Source organism: Mobula hypostoma, chromosome 14 (genome assembly GCF_963921235.1).
Source record: "Mobula hypostoma chromosome 14, sMobHyp1.1, whole genome shotgun sequence".
NCBI classification, from domain to species: domain Eukaryota; kingdom Metazoa; phylum Chordata; class Chondrichthyes; order Myliobatiformes; family Myliobatidae; genus Mobula; species Mobula hypostoma.
Window position 1 is genome coordinate 2,347,425 of NC_086110.1, and position 21,762 is coordinate 2,369,186.

Below are 21,762 nucleotides of genomic sequence, written 5' to 3' on the forward strand. Positions count from 1 at the left end.
TGGGATCAGCCATGATGGAATGTAGGAGCAGGTTCAACAGGCTGTATGGTCAAATTCTGCTCCTACGTCTTACGGTCTTATGGACCAGCACTGGGACCATTGCATATCCTACTATCTATGCAGCTATCTAAACTTCTCTTAAATATTGAAATCGAGCTTGCATGGACCACTTGTGCTAGCAGCACATTCCACTCTATCACGATATTCTGAATGAAGTTTCCCTCGTGTTCCCCTTAAACTTTTCACCTTTCATTCTTCAGCCATGGTCTCTGATTGCAGTCCCACCCAATCTCAGTGCAAAAAGCCTGCTTGCACTTACCCTATCTACACACCTCAATTTTGTATACCTCTATAAAAAATCTCCTCTCAATCTGTTATGTGCTAAAAATAGTCCTAATCTATTCAATCTTTCCTTATTACTCAGGCCCTCCAGACCCAGCAACATTCTTGTTAATTTTCTCTGTACTTTTTCAACCTTGTTTATATCTTTCCTGTAGGTAGGTGACCAAAGCTGCACACAATACTCCTAATTGGGCTTCAACAACGTCTTATACAACTTCAACATAACATCACATCTTCTGTATTCCACACGTTGATTATGATGGCCAATGTGCTGTTTTTACAACCCTATCTACCTGTGATGCCATTTTCAATGAATTATGTACCTGTATTCCCAGATCCCTTTGTTCTACCACACTCCTCAGTGCCTTATTGTTCACTGGGCAAGCCCTACCTTGGTTGGTCCTGCTGAAATACAAATCCTTGCACTTGTCTGCATTAAAGTTCATCTGCCATTATTCAGCCCGATTTTCCAGCCATTCCTACACTATCTGAAGAATTACTCCACGAATGCCAATGTGGTTTCTGGCCATCTAGAGGTCATGATCTTCACAGTGTGGCAACTACAGGAAAAACGCCATGAACAAAGGCAAACCTTGTACTTAGCTTTCATAGGCATTTAATACAGTATATTCACAAACAAGAGAAAGCCTGCAGGTGCTGGAAAATCCAAGCAACACCACAAAATGCTGGAGGAACTCAGCAGGCCCTGCAGCAACTATGGAAAAAAGTACAGAAATGTTGACTGTACTCTTTTCTATAGATGCTACCAGTTCTGCTGAATTCCTCCAACATTTTGTCTATGATACAATAGATTGCCAAGCTCTCAGGCATACGTTTTCCAGACATGGCTGTCCTGTATGAATAACTGAGGCTACTGCATGATGGCATGTCAGCCACAGGACTCAGTAACAGTGGCTCTGAATCAGAACCTTTAACTGTCAAGACAGGGGTCAAACATTGCATCATTACACCCACTCTATTACTGCCATCCTTCACCTCATTGGCCAAGACCTACCACAGGGAATCCAAATCATGTATAGAATGGACAACAGGCTTTTCAACCTCAACTGGCTCAAAGCCAAGAACAAGGTCACCACCACCAATATCACAGAGCTTCAGTATGCAGATGACAATGCCATCGCAGCACACTTGGAGGAAGACCTCTACTGTATCCTGAATACCACTGCCAAGGCATATATAGCCCTGTGTCTTGTTTGGAATATCAAAAAAGTCACAGGTCCTGTATCAGCCACCAGCCACTTATCTAGTCCTCCATAAAATTTGACAATATCACCCTTGAAAATGTAGACCACTTTCCCTAGCTTGGCAGCATTCTCTCCTCAAAAGCAGACCGATTCAGAGATCAACCACCACCGAGTGGAGGTTATGCAAAATTAACTAAAACAGTCTGTGAAGACCACAACCTACAGGGTCAAACAGAACTTTTGGTTCATAGAGCAAACGTCCTTCCTACATTATTCTATGGAGCTGAACAATAGACCATCTTCAGAACATAGCTGAAAATCCTTGATCAGTACCACCAAAGAACCTTATGAAAGATTGAGGATCAGCTAGAAGGACAAACTCACACCAGTGTACTGGAAGAGACCAACACTGAAAGCATTTCCACCATGGTAAAGCAACATCAACTCCAATGTAAAGGTCATGTCATTCATATGCCTAATTCACATCTCTTCAAACAGATCCTTTACTCCCAGTTGAAGGAAGGCCAGTGAGCTCCTCCTGGTGAGCAAAGGAAACACTTCAAAGATAACATCACAAACATCCTGAAGAAATCCAAAATGACATCTCAAAACATGGAAGACATTGCAATCAATAGATGCACCTGGAGGAAATCTGTTCAAGAGGGAGCTGTGCTACATAGTGGTGACCTCTGCTGTGTCACAGAGAACAAGTGACAGCTATTAAAGGAGAGAATGAACAACCAAAAGGCCCAACCACTGAACACTGCACTAGAATATGTGAATTCTGGATTGGCCTTTATAGCCACATAAGAACCCACCAACAGACAACCCCTTAGGAGAACATCTTACTTGACTCAAGTAATTGCACTAAGAGGAGCAGATACATTTTGGATCAGCATTTAGATAGGCATCTGGATGGCCATTTGGTCTTTCCAATTGGAGGGCCATTTTTTCCAAGAAATATACTCAATCTCCTGATTTATGAAGGCCAATATGCCATAAGATTTCTTCACCACCCTGTCAAGCTGCAACTGCATATTCAGGGAAATCAAACAGTAGACCACAGTGTAGATCTTTCAGCCCGTGATGTGCCAACCTTTCAACCTACTCCAAGATCAATACAACTCTCTGTAATGTTGAATCAGATTTGTGGGGCCAGCAAGTGCAACAGGAAATGCATCAACTTCAAAAAGGTATGTTAAACATTTATTTACAAATAGTAAAAATTCGACCAAACATTTATGTTCTCCAATTTACAGACAATACAAAGCTGAATATTTAACACACATAGAAACATAGAAAACCTACAGCACAACACAGGCCCTTTGGCCCACAATGCTGTGCCGAAGATGTACCTATTTTAGAAATTACCTAGGGTTACCCACAGCCCTCTATTTTTCTAAGGATCATGTACCTATCCAGGAGTCTCTTAAAAGACCTTATCATATCCACCTCCACCACAGTCGCTGGCAGCCCATTCCATGCATTCACCACTTTCTGCGTAAAAAACTTACCCCGATATCTCCACTGTACCTACTTCCAAGCACCTTAAAACTGTGCCCTCTCATGTTATCCATTTCAGCCCTGGGAAAAAGCCTCTGACTATCCACACAATCAATGCCTCTCATCATCTTATATACCTCTATCAGGTCACCTCTCATCCTCCAAGGAGAAAAGGCCAAGTTCACTCAACCTATTTCTTCAGCAGTTTGATCAAGGCATAACTGCGCAAGCACATGGACGTCAGCCAGTTAGAACAGCGAGAAGATTTTAAAAGGAGACAGCTTTATAAAGTGGACATCAGGGGTGTGGAAGGCAGAGCAGAGGGAGACAGAGCAGGAGGGCATTGGTTCAACGGCGTTTAGGCGATAACCGGTCGAGGCGAGGCAAGTTGCCTACAGACAGGCAATGTGTGTGAGGCCAGTGTCTGTGCTGGGTGTCAGATGTGGGACACCCAGCCTCCCGGACGGCCATATCTGCACCAGGTGCATCCAGCTGCAGCTCGTTAGGGACCGCATTAGGGAACCAGAGATGCAGCTCGACGACCTTCGTCTAGTTAGGGAGAGTGAGGAGGTGATAGATAAGAACTATAGGCAGGGAGTCACACCGGGGCCTCGGGAGACAGATAGGTGGGTAACAGTCAGGACAAGGAAGGGCAGGAGTCAGATACTAGAGAGTACCCCTGTGGCTGTCCCCCTTAACAATAAGTACTCCTGTTTGGGTACTGTTGGGGGGGGGGGTGGCCTACCTGGGGGAAGCAACAGTGGCTGTGCCTCTGGCACGGAGTCTGGCCCTGTGGCTCAGAAGGGTAGGGACAGGAAGAGGCTGGCAGCAGTAATAGGAGACTCTATAGTTAGGGGGTCAGACAGGCGATTCTGTGGACGCAGGAAAGAAACATGGATGGTAGTTTGCCTCCCAGGTGCCAGGGTCCAGGATGTTTCTGATCGCATCCACGATATCCTGCAGTGGGGGGGGGGGGAGAACAGCCAGAGATGATGGTACATATTGGTACCAACAACATAGGTAGGAAAAGGGAAGAGGTCCTGAAAGCAGACCATAGGAAGTTAGGAAAGAAGTTGAGAAGCAGGACCACAAAGATAGTAATCTCGGGATTATTGCCTGTGCCATGTGACAGTGAGTATCGGAAAAGAATGAGACGGAGTATAAATACGTTGCTGAGGAATTGGAGCAGGGGGAAAAGGATTCAGATTTCTGGATCTGGGACCTCTTTTGAGGCAGGTGTGACCTGTACAAAAAGGATGGGTTGCACTTGAATCCCAGTGGGACCAATATCCTGGCAGGGAGGTTTGCTAAGGCTACTGGGGAGAGTTTAAGCAACATACATCAAAGTTGCTGGTGAACGCAGCAGGCCAAGCAGCATCTATAGGAAGAGGCGCAGTCAACGATTCAGGCCGAGACCCTTCGTCAGGACTAACTGAAGGAAGAGTGAGTAAGGGATTTGAAAGCTGGAGGGGGAGGGGGAGATGCAAAATGATAGGAGAAGACAGGAGGGGGAGGGATAGAGCCGAGAGCTGGACAGGTGATAGGCAAAAGGGGATACGAGAGGATCATGGGACAGGAGGTCCGGGAAGAAAGACGGGGGGGGGGTGACCCAGAGGATGGGCAAGAGGTATATTCAGAGGGACAGAGGGAGAAAAAGGAGAGTGAGAGAAAGAATGTGTGCATAAAAATGAGTAACAGATGGGGTACGAGGGGGAGGTGGGGCCTAGCGGAAGTTAGAGAAGTCAATGTTCATGCCATCAGGTTGGAGGCTACCCAGACGGAATATAAGGTGTTGTTCCTCCAACCTGAGTGTGGCTTCATCTTTACAGTAGAGGAGGCCGTGGATAGACATGTCAGAATGGGTATGGGATGTGGAATTAAAATGTGTGGCCACTGGGAGATCCTGCTTTCTCTGGCGGACAGAGCGTAGATGTTCAGCAAAGCGGTCTCCCAGTCTGCGTCGGGTCTCACCAATATATAAAAGGCCACATCGGGAGCACTGGACGCAGTATATCACCCCAGTCGACTCACAGGTGAAGTGATGCCTCACCTGGAAGGACTGTTTGGGGCCCTGAATGGTGGTAAGGGAGGAAGTGTAAGGGCATGTGTAGCACTTGTTCCGCTTACACGGATAAGTGCCAGGAGGGAGATCAGTGGGGAGGAATGGGGGGCACGAATGGACAGGGGAGTTGCGTAGGGAGCGATCCCTGCGGAATGCAGGGGGGGGCGGAGGGAAAGATGTGCTTAGTGGTGGGATCCCGTTGGAGGTGGCGGAAGTTACGGAGAATAATATGTAGGACCCGGAGGCTGGTGGGGTGGTAGGTGAGGACCAGGGGAACCCTATTCCTAGTGGGGTGGTGGGAGGATGGAGTGAGAGCAGATGTACGTGAAATGGGGGAGATGCGTTTAAGAGCAGAGTTGATAGTGGAGGAAGGGAAGCCCCTTTCTTTAAAAAATGAAGACATCTCCCTCGTCCTAGAATGAAAAGCCTCATCCTGAGAGCAGATGCGGCGGAGACGGAGGTTTAAACTAGAATTGTTGGGGGGTGGGAATCGAACTGAAGAGCCGGAGGAAGAGGCGATTGGCTCACAAATAGAGAAAGCTTGTAGACAGTGCGAGAGGGAGGACAGGCAGGTGATAGAGAAGGGACGCGCTCAGACCGATGGTTTCAGATGTGTCTATTTTAATGCAAGGAGTATTATGAACAAAACAGGTGAGCTTAGAGCGTGGATCAGTACTTGGAGCTATGATGTTGTGGCCATTACAGAGACTAGGATGGCTCAGGGGCAGGAATGGTTACTTCAAGTGCCAGGCTTTCGATGTTTCAGGAAGGACGGGGAGGAAGGCTAAAAGGTAGGGGCGTGGCACTGTTGATCAGAGATAGTGTCGCGAACGCAGAAAAGGAGCAAGTCACGGAAGGGTTGTCTATGGAGTTTCTGTGGGTGGAAGTTAGAAACAGGAAGGGGTCAATAACTCTACTGGGTGTTTTTTATAGACCACCCAATAGTAACAGGGACATCAAGGAGCAGATGGGAGACAAATTCTGGAAAGGTGCAATAATAACAGGGTTGTCGTTGTGGAACATTTTAATTTCCCCATTATTGAATCGCATCTCCCTAGAGTATTAGGGAGGATTACTAGAGGATTACTCCCATTGCAGTGTCATACACTAGTGCAGACCAGAATAGGGTAACAATGTGGATGAATGAATGGCTGAGGAGATGGTGCAGGGGACAGGGTTTCAAGTTCTTGGATCATTGAAACCTTTCCTCAGGAAAGGTGACCTTTACGAGAGGGCCAGGTTGCACCTCAACTGGGAGGGAGCAGATACCCTGGCCATGCGGTTTGCTAATGCTACTCGAGAGAGTTTAAACTTGTTTTGCAGTTGGCTGGGATCTAGAGCACCAGGTCAGTCAGTGAAGGATTGGATTGAAAGGTAGATGCCAGAGAAGTATAGAAAGGCAAAATCGAAATAACAGGTACGATGGGTTGGATAGTTTAAAATGTGTGTATTTTAATGCTGGGAGTATTATGGGTAAAGGTGATGAAATGAACGTGGGTGAACGTGGAATTAGGAACATGAAGGTAACAATCACATTGAGGGGATTGTGGTACATACGCCCCAGCAGCCAACAAGACACTGAGGTTTCAGAAGGGGAAATCTTTCCTGGCAAACCTGCTGGAATTCTTCGAGGAAATAACCGGCAGGTTAGACAAAGGGGAGTCAGTGGATTTTGTTCACTTGTATTTTCAAATGACCTTTGACAATGTGGCTCACATGAGGCTGTTAAGCAAAATAAGATCCCATGGTACAATGGGAAAGATACAAGCATGGATAGAAGATTGACGGATCGGCAAGAGGAAAAGAGTATGAATAAAGGGGGACATGAGTGGTGTTCCACAGGTGTTGGTATTGGGACCACTTCTTTTCACGTTTATTGTCAACAATTTGTATAACGGGATTGATGGCTTTGCGGCCATGTTTGCAGACGACATGTAGACAGGTGGAGGGGCAGCTAATGCCTATGAAGCGGGGAGTCTGCAGAAGGAGGTACACAGATTAGGAACATAGGCAAAGAACTGGCAGAGGACTATAGTATAGAGAAGTGTACGGTCATGCACTTTGATAGAAGGAATAAAAGTGTAGACTGTTTTCTAAACATGGAAAAAAAAATTAGAAGTCTGAGGTGCAGAGGGATTTGAATCCTTGTGCAGGAAACCCTTAAGCCTAACTTGTAGATTGATTTAGAGATAAAGAAGGTAAATGCAAGGTTAACATATCAAAGCAAGAATGTAATGCTGAGGCTTTATAAGGCATGGCCAGTTGGAATATGGTGAGCAGTTTTGTGCTCCTTATCTTTTAGGCATTGGAGAAGGTCCAGAGGAGGTTCAGGAGAATGATCATTCTGGAGAACAAGAATGAAAGGGTTAACATATGAAGAGCATTTGATAGTACTTGGTCTGTACTCACTGGAGTTAAGAAGAATAAGAGGGGATCTCATTGAAACCTATGTAATACCAAAAGGTCTAGATCAGAGGTTCCCGATCTGGGGCACATGAACCCCTTGCTTAATGGTATTGGTCCATTGCATAAAAGAGGTTGGGAACCCCTGGTCTTGAGAGTGTGGATGTGAAGATGTTGTTTTATTTATTATTTATTTGTTTGTTTGATTATTGACATACAGTGCAGAGTATGCCTTCCAGCCTTCGAGCAACACCACCCAGCATTCCCCCAATTTAATCCTAGCCTAATCACAGGACAATATACAATGATCAATTAACCAATCAACCGGTATGTCTTTGGACTGTGGGAGGAAACCAGAGCACCCAGAGGAAACCCAAACAGTCACAGGGAGAATGTACAAACTCCTTAGAGGCAGTGGCAGAAATTGAACCCAAGTTGCGTTCTGTAAAGTGAAGTGCTAACCACTACACTACCGTGCCGACTGTACAGTGTAGACCCAGCGGGCACAGCCTCAGAATACAACCTTAGAACAGAAAGGAGGAGGAGTTTCTTTCAGCAGAAGTTGGTGAATCTGCAGAATTCGTTGCTACAAAAGGCTATGGAGGCTAAGTCACTGCCTATATTTGAAGTGGAGGTTGATAGGTTCTTGATTATTAAGGACATCAAATGTTACAGGGAGGAGGAAGAAGAACGGGGTTGAGAGGGATAATAAATCAGCCACGATGGAATCGCCAAACACCCTAATCCTTTTCCTATGGTCTAAATAATTGAAGTGGCAAGTGGAAAGAACTTTGGGTCCAGTGACCATAACTAAAATAGTTATGGAAAAAGACTGCACAGATCCACAGGTTAAATCCTGACCTGGAGCAGGGCCAGATTTTAGATTCTAGCTGGCATTGACATGGTTACTCCAAAGCCAAAGGAACAGCGGGCAAGAGGTTTTTAAAAGGATCATACAAGGAGTCAACAATTCCTGTTAGGGTGAAATGTACAGATATCAAGTTCAGGGAACCTTGGCTAATGAGCGATATTGAGGCTGTAGCAAGAAAAAAAAACATGCATCACTTTTCAGATACTGGTACATAGTACCAAATGATTCCACTGATGAATATATGTAACCTTAAGGGTGTGCTTAAGAGGGAAATCAGGACAAAAAGGTTCAATATGGATTTAGCAGGTAAGGTCCAAGAGGTTCTTGTGTTAATAGTAAAATGGTGACCAGGGAGGGACTAAGTCCTCTTCAAGACCTTCAGAGCTGCCTATATGGAGCCACAGGAGATGGCTGAGATTTTTTAATGTCCATTTCTCCTTGGTGTTTACTAAGGATATGTAGTGAGGTCTTGGAACATATGCATATCACAAGGAAGGAGGTACTTGTAGCCTCGAAGCACATTAAGATGAGCTTGACCAAGTGCTTCCCATGTAAGCCATGGAAGAAATTGCCAAGGTCCTTGTAGAACTATCTGTTGCATCATCAGCCACTGGTAAAATTCCAAAAGACTGAAGGGTGGCCAATACCATTCTGATGTTCAGGAAAAGTAACAATAACAGGACAGGAAACCACAGGTCAGTCAGCCTGACTTCAGTTGTAAGGAAGTTACTGCAGGGAATTCTGAGAAACAACACTTAGATAGTCAAAGTCTGATCAGAAATAGCCAGCATAGTTTTGTGAGTAGGAAGTCATGAGTGCGAATCTGGAGTCATGAAAAGGACAGCACACAAATAGACCCATCAGCCCATCTAATCTGTGCCGAGCCATTTAAACTGCTGTGACGAAAGAGGGTTACAAAAGTACACCTAGACTAAGATGTTAACTGTCCTGTGCTAGCACCAGTGGGATCAACAGTTGATCTGCCACCTGTCTTCAGGAGAGAGAGATAAGTAAGACAATGGAGCAGCATTTGGAAATGTTAATGAAGAGACAAGAGAGTTTAACGGAAGGAGACACCGGTCTGAGTATTGTCAAGACCGGCTCCTTTTGAACCCTGAACTGTTTGAAGTGTGAATGGACAGGCGATACCCCAGCAGGGGGATAAAAAGGGGCAGGTTCGCTGAAACACCACACACGACTCCACGAGGTAACGAGACCCTGAAAGCGGTGTGCCCCCCCCCCACTAGTTGGTGGGAGTATTTTGGAGGTCTGGTCACGGGACCAGCCATAGACGCACAGAGTAGAAAGGTACGGATCGGCGGGAACCTGGTGTGTGTGTCCACCCTTGCCTGGGTGCTGGGTTCACTGCAGAAGAACGATCGTATCTGGAACGGAGGGGTCACAGTCGGTGACCTCAGAAGACATTACAAAGGGCTCGCCCGAAAGCTGACTGCGAGGAATATCGAAGGTCTGTTTGGAATCAGATTTGAATATTCATTCATTCTCTCTCTCCCCCCCCCCCGCCCCCAATGGCACAACAGTGATTACTGTGAACTGAACTCAATTGCACTGAACTTTGCGTCACTTGAAACTGGTCATTTACCCCGAGACGGCAATAGAGCTTGATTGATCCTATTATCCAAGTTCTGTGTACATGTGTGTTTATTCATTGCTAACCTGTTGCATTTTATATCCTTGCTATTAGAGTACTGTGTTGCTTATTTCTTTAATAAAACTTTCATAGTTCCAGTAATCCAGACTCCAACTGAGTGGTCCATTTCTGCTGGCTTGGCAACCCAGTTACGGGGTACGTAACATAAGTGGGGTTCTCGTCCGCGATTTCGAACGCTAAATTTGGGACGGAGTAAACTGATTGGGTTAAAATTCCCAAAAGAAAGAAAAGGCAAACAGCAGAAATGGAGATTGAGGAATTTCTAAAGGCGCCGACCTTGGAGGCATTAGAGGATGCCAGGAAAGCGGAATTGGTAGCTGTGGCCAAACGGTTGAATCTTGTTAAGGGGAAGCCGACAATGAGGAGAGAGGAGATACACAGAGCTATCATAGAGCACTATGTATCTAAAGGTGTGTTTCCCCAAGGGGAGCTGGAGGTGATATCTATTGGAAAACCTGGTGGAGACGCAGTACAGATGCAGCTTGAAAAACTGAGACTCGAGCACGAGTTCCGGGTACGGCAGCTAGAACACGAAGAGAAACAGAGAGAAAGGGAATTTGAGCTGGAGAAGTTAAAGATAAGGGCCGAGCAGGGGCTCGTGCCGAACCAAGATGGAGGGTTCAGGGCGACCCAGGAGGTTCGGCTGGTTCCCCCATTTGACGATACCGATGTGGATCGGTACTTTCTCCATTTCGAAAAAGTTGCTGCAAGTCAGGACTAGTCGAGGGATAAGTGGGCTGTTTTGCTTCAAAGTGTACTGAAAGGAAAAGCCCAACGAGCTTACTCAGCTTTGTCCGCGGAAGATGCCCAGAGGTATGAGGTGGTGAAAGAGGCCATCCTCAGGATTTATGAGTTGGTCCCGGAGGCATACCGGCAGAGGTTCCGGAATGCGAGGAAGCAGTGGGACCGCACGTATTTAGAGTTTGCCCGTGAGATGCAGACATATTGTGAGCGTTGGTGCGCCTCGAAGGGGATTATGACAGACTGCTACAGCTGATCCTGATTGAGCAGTTTAAAGGTTGTGTCCCTGAAGGTATGAGACCCTACCTAGATGAGAAAGAGGCAGCCACGTTAGCCGCAACTGCCAAGTTAGCGGATGAGTACGCGTTGACGCATAAAATGAAGTTTGCCCCGAGTAAAGGCTACCAGAAGGGTAATTAGGACGGCGGGGAGAGTCCGCCAGAAAAGTCAGGAAGTAAGCCGGGGACTAGTGAGAAGGATAAGGTAGACCGGGAGCAGTCTGGTAGGAAGTCTCCTGGGGTCGTCAGTTATAATTGTGGGAAAGTCGGACACTTTGCGTCCAGGTGCTTTGCCCCAAAGAAGGAGACGGAGAAAGGAAAAACGGCGATTTCGACTGGCTGTATCGAGCTGGTAAACGAACCGCTAGGACAGGACAGGTCTGCCAAAGTTCAGGAAGGGCGCGAGAGGTTTATCTTGGCCGGATTGGTGTTGGTGAAGGAGGGGTTAAACCCAGTTCCAGTGCGGATCTGGAGAGACACGGGAGCGTGTCAGTCATTGATATTAAAGGGTGTGTTAGACTTTAGTTCAGAGACCAAGACTGGGAAAGTCAGGGTCATAAAAGGCATTGGGAAAGGGACTGAGGCAGTCCCTTTGCGCCAGATACACCTACAAAGCAACTTGGTCTCTGGACTAGTCACGATCGGGGTGAGGCCCGAATTACCGATGAAAGGCATGGAAGTCTTGCTCGGTAATGACGTTGCCGGGGGAATTGTGTTCTCGGCAGTGAGATTGACAGGTCAGCCTGCCAGCATTGAGGCCCCGCCCATGGACTCACAGGTTCATCCTGTTTGCGCAGTGACTCGCTGTATGTCCAGAGAGACTGCTGAGACGTTTCTACCAGCCTTGTACCAGGAGGGGGTAGAAAGTGAAAAGAAGGAGTGTAATGAAACAGGAGGAAGTGGGGAAATTAAGGTAGATTTACAGAAGGATGACAAGAATGAAGGTGGGACCGCTAAAGGATAAAGAAGGCAACATGTGCCTGGAGGCGGAGGAGGAGGTTGGGGAGGTCCTAAACGAATACTTTGCTTCAGTATTCACAAGTGAAAAGGACCTTGATCAGGGTGAGGTCGAAATAGAACAGGCCTGTGTGCTGGACAACGTGGAGATTAAGGAAGAAGTGCTGGATCTTCTTAAAAACATCAAGATTGATAAGTCCCCAGGGCCGGACGTGATATACCCCAGGTTGCTGTGAGAAGTGAGAGAAGAGGTTGCTGGAGCAGTAGCTATGATCTTTGAATCCTCTTTGGCTGCAGGGGAGGTGCTGAAGGATTTGGAGAATGGCAAATGTAGTTCCCTTGTTTAAAAAAGGTAACAGGGAGAATCCTGGGAATTATAGACCAGTGAGTCTTACATCGGTGGTCTGCAAACTATTGGAAAGGACTCTTAAGGATAGGATCTACGAGCACTTGGAGAAGTACAGTCTACTCAAGGATAGTCAACGTGACTTTGTGAAGGGAAGGTCATGCCTCACGAGCCTAATTGAGTGTTTTGAAGAGGTAACAAAAGAAATTGATGCGGGTAGGGCAGTAGATGTGGTCTACATGGATTTTAGCAAGGCGTTTAACAAGGTCCCCAACGAGAGACTCATCCAGAAAGTCATGAGGCATGGGATCAGTGGAACCTTGCCTGTTCGTTTAAAAAATTGGCTTACAGGAAGAAAGCAGAGGGTAGTAGTGGAAGGAAAGTATCCTGCCTGGAGGTCGGTGACTAGTGAAGTGCCGCAAGGATCTGTCCTGGGACCCCTGCACTTTGTGATTTTTATAAATGACCTGGATGAAGAAGCGGAAAGATGGTGGTAGAGGCTAAAACATTAGGGGTATTTAAGAGCCTCTTGGACAGGGACATGGATGAAAGAAAAATAGAGGGTTATGGGGTACTGTGGGTTTAGCACTTTTTTTTTAGGAATATATGGGTCGGCACAACATCAAGGGTACTGTGCTGTAGTATTCTAGTGTCTAGAATCTAGAGGCAGTGATTGTAATATGATTGAATTCATACTGCAACTTGAGAGGGAGAAGCACAAATCAAATATATCAAGATCACAATGTAATAAAGGGAATTGTAGAGGCATGACAGGAGCTTGCCCCGGTGGATTGGAGAGGGGTTTTGCCAGGGATGACAGCAGAGCAGAGGTGGCTGCAGCTTCTGGAAATAGTTCAGAAGGCACCAGATAGATATGTCCCACAGAAGTTGTTCTCGAATGGCAGGAATGCACAACCGTGGCTGACATGGGAAGTTAAAAGCCAAGGAAAGGGCATATAATCTTATAAAAGTGAGTGGGAAGTTAGATGATTGGGAAGTTTTTAAAATCCAACAAAAGGCAACTAAAAGACCATAACAACAGGAATTCTGCAGATGCTGGAAATTCAAGCAACACATATCAAAGTTGCTGGTGAATGCAGCAGGCCAGGCAGCATCTGTAGGAAGAGGTGCAGTCGACGTTTCAGGCCGAGACCCTTCGTCAGGACTAACTGAAGGAAGAGTGAGTAAGGAATTTGAAAGTAGATTTGAAAGGGAGCACCGGACGCAGTATATCACCCCAATATATAAAAGGCCACATCGGGAGCAAATGCTCCCGATGTGGCCTTTTATATATTGGCAAGACCCGACGCAGACTGGGAGACCGCTTTGCTGAACACCTACGCTCTGTCCGCCAGAGAAAGCAGGATCTCCCAGTGGCCACACATTTTAATTCCACATCCCATTCCCATTCTGATATGTCTATCCATGGCCTCCTCTACTGTAAAGATGAAGCCACACTCAGGTTGGAGGAACAACACCTTATATTCCATCCGGGTAGCCTCCAACCTGATGGCATGAACATCGACTTCTCTAACCTCCGCTAATGCCCCACCTCCCCCTCGTACCCCATCTGTTACTCATTTTTATGCACACATTCTTTCTCTCACTCTCCTTTTTCTCCCTCTGTCCCTCTGAATATACCTCTTGCCCATCCTCTGGGTTCCCCCCTCCCCTTGTCTTTCTTCCCAGACCTCCTGTCCCATGATCCTCTCGTATCCCTTTTGCCAATCACCTGTCCAGCTCTTGGCTCCATCCCTTCCCCTCCTGTCTTCTCCTATCATTTTGGATCTCCCCCTCCCCCTCTCAAATCTCTTACTCACTCTTCCTTCAGTTAGTCCTGACGAAGGGTCTCAGCCTGAAACGTCGACTGCACCTCTTCCTAGATTTGCTGCCTGGCCTGCTGCGTTCACCAGCAACTTTGATGTGTTGCTTAAACGACCATAAGAAGGGAAAAGATGAAATATGAGGGCAAACTAGCCAATAAAATAAAGCAGGATATTAAAAGTTTTTTCAGATGCACAAAGGGTAAAACACAGGTGACAGTTGATAGAGGACCACTGGAAAATGATGTTGACGAGGTAGTAATGGTGGACAAAGAAAAGGCAGATGAATTTAACAAGCACTTCACTGTGGAAGATACTAGCGATATGCCAGAGTTCTGTGAGTGTCAAGGAGCAGGAGTGAGTGAGATTCCTATTACAAAATAAAAAGTGTTAGGCAAACTGAAAGGTCTTCCCGTGGATAATTCACCTGGACCAGATTAACTAGATCCAGGAGTTCTGAAAGAGGTGGCTGAAGAGATAGCAGATGCATAGATTATGATCTTTCGAGAATCACTTGATTCTGGCATGGTTCTGGAAGACTGGAAAATTGCAAATGTCACTCCCTCTTTAAGAGGGGAGGAAGGCAAAAGAAAGGCCAGTCAGCCTAACCTGAGTGGTTGTGAAAGTTTTGAGTCCATTATTAAGGATGAGGTTTTAGGTTACTTGCAGACTAATGATAAAATAAGTCAAAGTCAGCATGGTTTCAGTAAAGGGAACTCTTGCCTGACAAATCTGTTAAGTTATTCGAGGAACTAATAAGCAGGGTGGACAAAGGAGAGGCCATGGACGCCATTTACTTGGATAACAAACTGTAAAAGAAAATGTCAAAGCATTCTGTAAGTATTTTAAGAGCAAAAGAGTAACCAGGTTTATCACCAACAGAATCAACAAACTCATTCGTAAGGCCAGTGATGTTGTGGGGATGGAACTGGACTCTCTCACGGAGGTGTCTGAAAAGAGGATGCTGTCCAAGTTGCATGCCATCTTGGACAATGTCTCCCATCCACTACATAATGTACTGGGTGGGCACAGGAGTACATTCGGCCAGAGACTCATTCCACCGAGATGCAGCACAGAGCGTCATAGGAAGTCATTCCTGCCTGTGGCCATCAAACTTTACAACTCCTCCCTTGGAGGGTCAGACACCCTGAGCCAATAGGCTGGTCCTGGACTTATTTCCTGGCATAATTTACATATTACTATTTAACTATTTATGGTTTTATTACTATTTATTATTTATGGTGCAACTGTAACAAAAACCAATTTCCCACAGGATGAATAAAGTATAACTATGACAGTGTCACATTCTCCTGCTATGGATGACTCTTGAATTCCCTTTCTACTCCAAATTAGAGGAGGAAATAATTACACAGGGGACTTTATTCCACTTCAAACACAATCCAGTATACTTTTGCAAGAATTACAGCAGTAAAGAAAATTAAAATCACAAGCTCTTACTCCAATGATCCTCTTCACTGAAGCCCTTGTACTAAATACCTGTCGATAACACAGACAGCACTCAGTGTTTTCTCCGGCTGATTTTTTTTCCACAATCCTATCGAAACAGACAAGTCATCTGTAGAAAGAAAAAGAGTTAACATTTCAGGAGCATTGAACAACAATTCTGTGCTTGAATAGAATATCCCACTGACTGACGAAGGCCAGCATACCAAAAAGACTCCCTCACCTCTGTCTACCTGTGATGCCACTTTCTGGACGACATACATTCTCAATGTCATATGCACTGTTGGATACAACTGTTTAATTCTTAGATTAGACAATTTTTATTTCCTCTGCAATGAAAGTGTAAACAGATCTCCACAAAGTGATCTAAATATTTACGAATATAAAACACAAAATAATTGATTGCATAAGTATTCACCTCCCCCCCCATTAATACGACTCCCCAAATCATCACTGGTGCAGCCAATTGGTTTCTGAAGTCACATAATTAGCTAAATGGAGATCACCTCTGTGAGGTCAAGGTGTTTCAATTGATTGTCATAAAAATACACCTGTATCTGGAAGGTCCAACTGCTGGAGAGTCAGTATCCTGGCAAAAACTACACCATGAAGACAAAAGAACACTCCAAGCAACTCCATGAAAAGATTATTGAAAGGCACAAGTCAGAAGATGGATACAAAAAGTTTCCAAGACACTGATCATTATCCCTTGGAGTACAGTTGTCAATCATCAAGAGATGGAAAGTACACGACACAGCTGTAAATCTGCCCAGAACAGGCCATCATCAAAAACTGAGTGACCATACAAGAAGGGGACTGGTGAGGAAGGCCAAGAGACCTATGACAACTCTGAAGGAGTTACAAGCTTCAGTGGCTGAAATGGGAGAGACTGTGCATACAACTGTTGCTCGGGGTGCTTCACCAGTCACAGCTTTATGGGAGAGTGGCAAAGAGAAAAAAAACTAACATGAAATCTCAGCTGGAGTTTGCCATAAGGCATGTGGGAGACTCCGAAGTCAGCTGGAAGAAGATCCTATGGTCTGATGAAACCAAAACTGAGCAGCTTGGCCATCAGACTAAACAGTGTTTGGTGTAAGCAGAACACCACACATCATCAAAAACACGCCACTCCTACTACGAAGCGTGATGGTGACTGCATCATGCTGTGGGATCTGTCACTGCAGCAGGCCCTAGGAGGCTTGTGAAATGAATACAGCAAAATACAGGGAAATCCTGGAGGAAAACCTGATGCAGTCTGCAGTGACTGGGGAGAAGATTTGTTTTCCAGCAAGACAATGACCCCAAGCTTAAAGCCAAAGCTACAAATCTCCAAGTTTGCGGATGACACGAAGCTGGGTGGCAGTGTTAGCAGTGAGGAGGATGCTAAGAGGATGCAGGGTGACTTGGATAGGTTGGGTGAGTGGGCAAACTCATGGCAGATGCAATTTAATGTGGATAAATGTGAAGTTATCCATTTTGGTGGCAAAAATAGGAAAACAGATTATTATCTGAATGGTGGCCGATTAGGAAAAGGGGAGGTGCAACGAGACCTGGGTGTCATTATACACCAGTCATTGAAAGTGGGCATGCAGGTACAGCAGGCGGTGAAAAAGACGAATGGTATGCTGGCATTTATAGCGAGAGGATTCGAGTACAGGAGCAGGGAGGTACTACTGCAGTTGTACAAGGCCTTGGTGAGACCACACCTGGAGTATTGTGTGCAGTTTTGGTCCCCTAACCTGAGGAAAGACATCCTTGCCATAGAGGGAGTACAAAGAAGGTTCACCAGATTGATTCCTGGGATGGCAGGACTTTCATATGAAGAAAGACTGGATGAACTGGGCTTGTACTCGTTGGAATTTAGAAGATTGAGGGGGGATCTGATTGAAACGTATAAGATCCTAAAGGGATTGGACAGGCTAGATGCAGGAAGATTGTTCCCGATGTTGGGGAAGTCCAGAACGAGGGGTCACAGTTTGAGGATAGAGGGGAAGCCTTTTAGGACCGAGATTAGGAAAAACTTCTTCACACAGAGAGTGGTGAATCTGTGGAATTCTCTGCCACAGGAAACTGTTGAGGCCAGTTCATTGGCTATGTTTAAGAGGGAGTTAGATATGGCCCTTGTGGCTACAGGGGTCAGGGGGTATGGAGGGAAGGCTGGGGCGGGGTTCTGAGTTGGATGATCAGCCATGATCATAATAAATGGCGGTGCAGGCTCGAAGGGCCGAATGGCCTACTCCTGCACCTATTTTCTATGTTTCTATGTTTACACAGGAATGGCTTCAAAACAACAAATTTAATATCCTGGAGGGGCCGAGTCAGAGTCCAGACCTCAGACCTCAATCCAACTGAGTGTGTGTGGCTGGACTTCAAAAGGGCAGTTCAATCACAATCCCCATGCAATTTGACAGAGTTGAGCAGTTTTCTAAAGAAGAATGGGTTAAAATTGCAGTGTCCAGATGTGCAAAGCTGAGACACCTATCCACACAGACTCCAAGCTGTAATTGCTGTCAAAGGTGCATCTTCTAAATACTGACTTGAAGGGGGTAAATAATTGTGCAATAAAATGTTGTTTTATATTTGTAATTAATTTAAATCACTTTGTCGATATCTATTTTCACTTTGACACAGTCTCACTTCCCAGTGGCACAGACACTTTCTTGGTATCTTAATTCAATCTCTTCCATGATTATCACTTTTGCACTCGTTGTTCAAAGTCAAAATTCACTGTTTATTGTATGCTCAAGTACATTTATGCACAGATATAATGAAAAACTAACTTGCAGCATCGTTACAGGCATATAGCACCACACCAGCAGCATTTACAAAGTAAACAAATTAATGGTAAATTAAAGGTCTATGAGTGCAAAGTGATCAAAGTATTGCGATAGGGGTAGTGATTAGGGTCTTGCCGGTTTGTTCAGGAAACGACTTTTTGTTTTAGTTGTTCTATACATTGTAAGTTCCTCCAGCCTTCTGCGTGTGTTGCTCAGATTTGCAGCATCTGCAGATTTTTTTTTCTTGCTTGTGGTTTTATACAGTGTCGTGCTTTATCGCCACAACTGATTACTCATTGAGTTTTCTCCAGCAAGTTCGGTGAGTTTTAGTCGAGCAAAGAACTTCATTATTGTCAATGAGAAACTCATCGGAATCTGAAAATGAATATCATGTACCATGTATTTATCCAACTATTGCCCCTAATCACTGGGTTCTACCACCCCACCATCCCCACACCTCCCCCCACCCCCAATCCTGTAGCGCCCGGGACTGGGAGCTGGTGGAGCCTGCTTGCTGGTCAACTACTGCTACAAGTCCCATCTCTTCCGTGGAAGGGTAGCCAACTGAGACCACGAACTCCCTCGGTTAATAGCAGGGGACCGTAGCATTAAAAAAAAGTTTGGGAACCCCTGCTTCCATGGCACAGCGGAGACCCAGGTAACTTGGGCGATGGGATGAGGCGGTATGCACCCGCCGGCCCGGCAAATCACGGCACCCTCTACCCTGAACCCAAAATCAACTCCTTCCCCAGCGCCGGGCTCCGGACCAGCTAGACAGAGAGACCCCGCCCCCAGCCCACCAGACTCTGACTTTCATCCGGAACTAATCTGACTCACCAGCACCCCGCCACCCGCCGAAGTCCCCTCAGTCTCAGCAGCCAAACTCCAGCAACTCCGGCCCGCCGAACAGCCTGAAGGCCCGGCGCAGGCGATCGGACCGCTCCCCCAATCAGATGATCGAGCGCCTGGCCATCTGGAAGACCGCCGTGTCAGTCTACCAATCAGCTAAGGGCGCTGCACTTCAGATGACCAATCACCTGGAGGCGCATCAAACTCTTGTGAAGCATTCGTTCTCTCCCCAGTCAATCAGATGGAAGAGTGATGACCCAACCTGCCAATCAGCTGGCGGAGCGCCGGGCCAGCTCACCAATTAACCGTTCGAGTACCGGGCTCCCACTAGATTTACCTGCTCCGTCGTCTTCCCTGAGCCTGAAACGATAACCGTGAGGAGCGCACGTATGTTATCCTGCGTATTATCCATGGGTCGGCAACCGGGTGAAGGCCACTGTCAGAACACATTGGCCCCGACACTTCTTAGTCACCCCACATGGAGCCAAGCTTCATCCATCCTGCCACAATCTCCGCCCCAAAGCTTGACAATTCCCCTCCTCACTGATGTCGCACAACTTGTTGACTTCATCCAGCAGGTAATAACATAACGCATTGAGCATAATTGGGCTATTCTGTCTCTCCAGTCTGCTCTGCCATTTTACCATGGCAGATCTATTTTCGCTCTCAACTCATTTCCATCCCTTTTCCCCATAACATTTAATGCCGAGACGAATCAAAAACTTTAAATACACCTTATCACCTGGTCTCGACGGCTCTGTGGCAACGAATTCCACAGATTCAACATTCTCTGGTTAAAGAAATATCTCATCTCCGTTCTGAATGGACATCCACTTTTCCGGGGTTATGCACTCTGGTTCTAAACTCCCCCACTACAGGAAACATCCTCTTCACAACCACACTTTCAAGATCTTTCAAGATGCGATAGGGTTCAGTGAGATCGACCCTTATTCGTCTAATTTACAGCGTGTACAGGCCCAGAACCATCAAATGATCCTCACAGGATAAGCCTGTCATTCCTTGAATTCTTCTGGTGAACCTTCTCTGAACTCTCTCCAATAACAGCATGTCATTTCTTAGATAAGATGCCTGATAAAGCCACAGCATTACATCCTTGCTTTTATATTCTAATCTTCCCAAAATGAATACTAATATTGTATTACACATGACTTCCTCACCCCTGACTAGAATATAAAAGCAAGGAGATAATGCTGAGGCTTTATAAAACACTAGTCAGGCAATACTTGGGGGTATTGTCAACAGTTTGTATCTAAATGTGTGTAGTATAAGAAATAAGGTAGATGATCTTGTTCCGCTATTACAGATGATGTTATGACCATTACTGAATCGTGGCTGAAGGATCGTTGTAGTTGGGAGCTGAATGTCCAAGGTTACACGTTATATAGGAGGGATAGAAAGGTAGAAAGAGGGGGTGGGGTGGCTCTACTGGTAAAGAATGGCATCAAATCAGTAGAAAGATGTGACATTGGATCGGAAGAGGTTGAATCCTTGTGGGTTGAGTTGAGAAATTGTATGGGTACAAGGACGTTGATGGCAGTTACATACAGATTACAACAGGAACTAGAAAAGGTGTGTCAATGTAATGATAGTCAAGGGAGATTTTAAACACACAGGTCGATTGGGGAAAATCAGGTCGGTAATGTATCTCAGAGTGAGTTTGTTGAATGCATAAGAGATAGCTTTTTACAGCAGTTTGTCATTGAACCTACAAGGAGATAAGCTATACTGGATTGGGTGTTATGTAATGAACCGGAGGCAATTAGGGAGCTTAAGGTAAAAGAACCCTAAGGAACCAGTGATCACAATATGACTGAGTTCAACTTGAAACTTGATAGGGAGAAAGTAAAGTTTGATGTAGCAATATTTTAGTGGAGTAAGGAAAATTGTGGTGGTATGAGAGAGGAGCTGACCAATGTAAAATGGAAGGAGCTACAGGCAGGGATGTCAGCAGAGCAGCAATTGTGTGCATTTCTGGGGAAACGAGGAAGGTGCAGGACATGTTTATTCCAAAAATGAAGAAATACTCAAATAGTAAAATAGTGCAACCATGGCTGACAATGGAAGTCAAAGCTATTGTAAAAGCAAAAGAAAGGGCATACAACAAAGCAAAAATTAATGGTTAGAGGACTGGGAAGTGTTTAAAAACACAGAGCAACTAAAAAAATCATTAGAAGGGAAAAGATGAAATATGAAAGCAAGCTAGCAAATAATATCAAAGTGGATAGTAAAAGTTTTTTTTCAAGTATGTTAAAAATAAATGAGAAATAGTGGATATAGGACTGCTAGAAAGTGAGGCAGGAGAAATAATAACAGGGGACAAAGAGGTGGCTGATGAATTAAATGAGTATTTTGCATCAGTCTTCACTGTGGAGGACACTAGCAGTACACCTGATGTTGTAGTGTGTGAAGGAGAAGAAGTGGGTGCAGTTACTATTACAAGAGAGAAGG

At 45.6% G+C, this 21,762-nt stretch overlaps 1 protein-coding gene across 2 annotated transcripts in view; it reads right to left on the reverse strand.

Moving 5' to 3' along the window:
- The window catches only part of ccdc102a (coiled-coil domain containing 102A), a 199,565-nt gene extending 180,172 nt beyond the window's left edge, over nucleotides 1-19,393 (reverse strand). For both annotated transcript variants that reach the window (XM_063066583.1, XM_063066584.1), the window contains exons 1-2: nucleotides 19,282-19,393; nucleotides 15,662-15,779 (exon numbers count right to left, since the gene is read on the reverse strand). The gene's annotated coding sequence lies outside the window, so the exon portion shown is untranslated. The remainder of the gene's footprint in view (nucleotides 1-15,661; nucleotides 15,780-19,281) is intronic.
- Nucleotides 19,394-21,762: the final 2,369 nt, after the last annotated feature.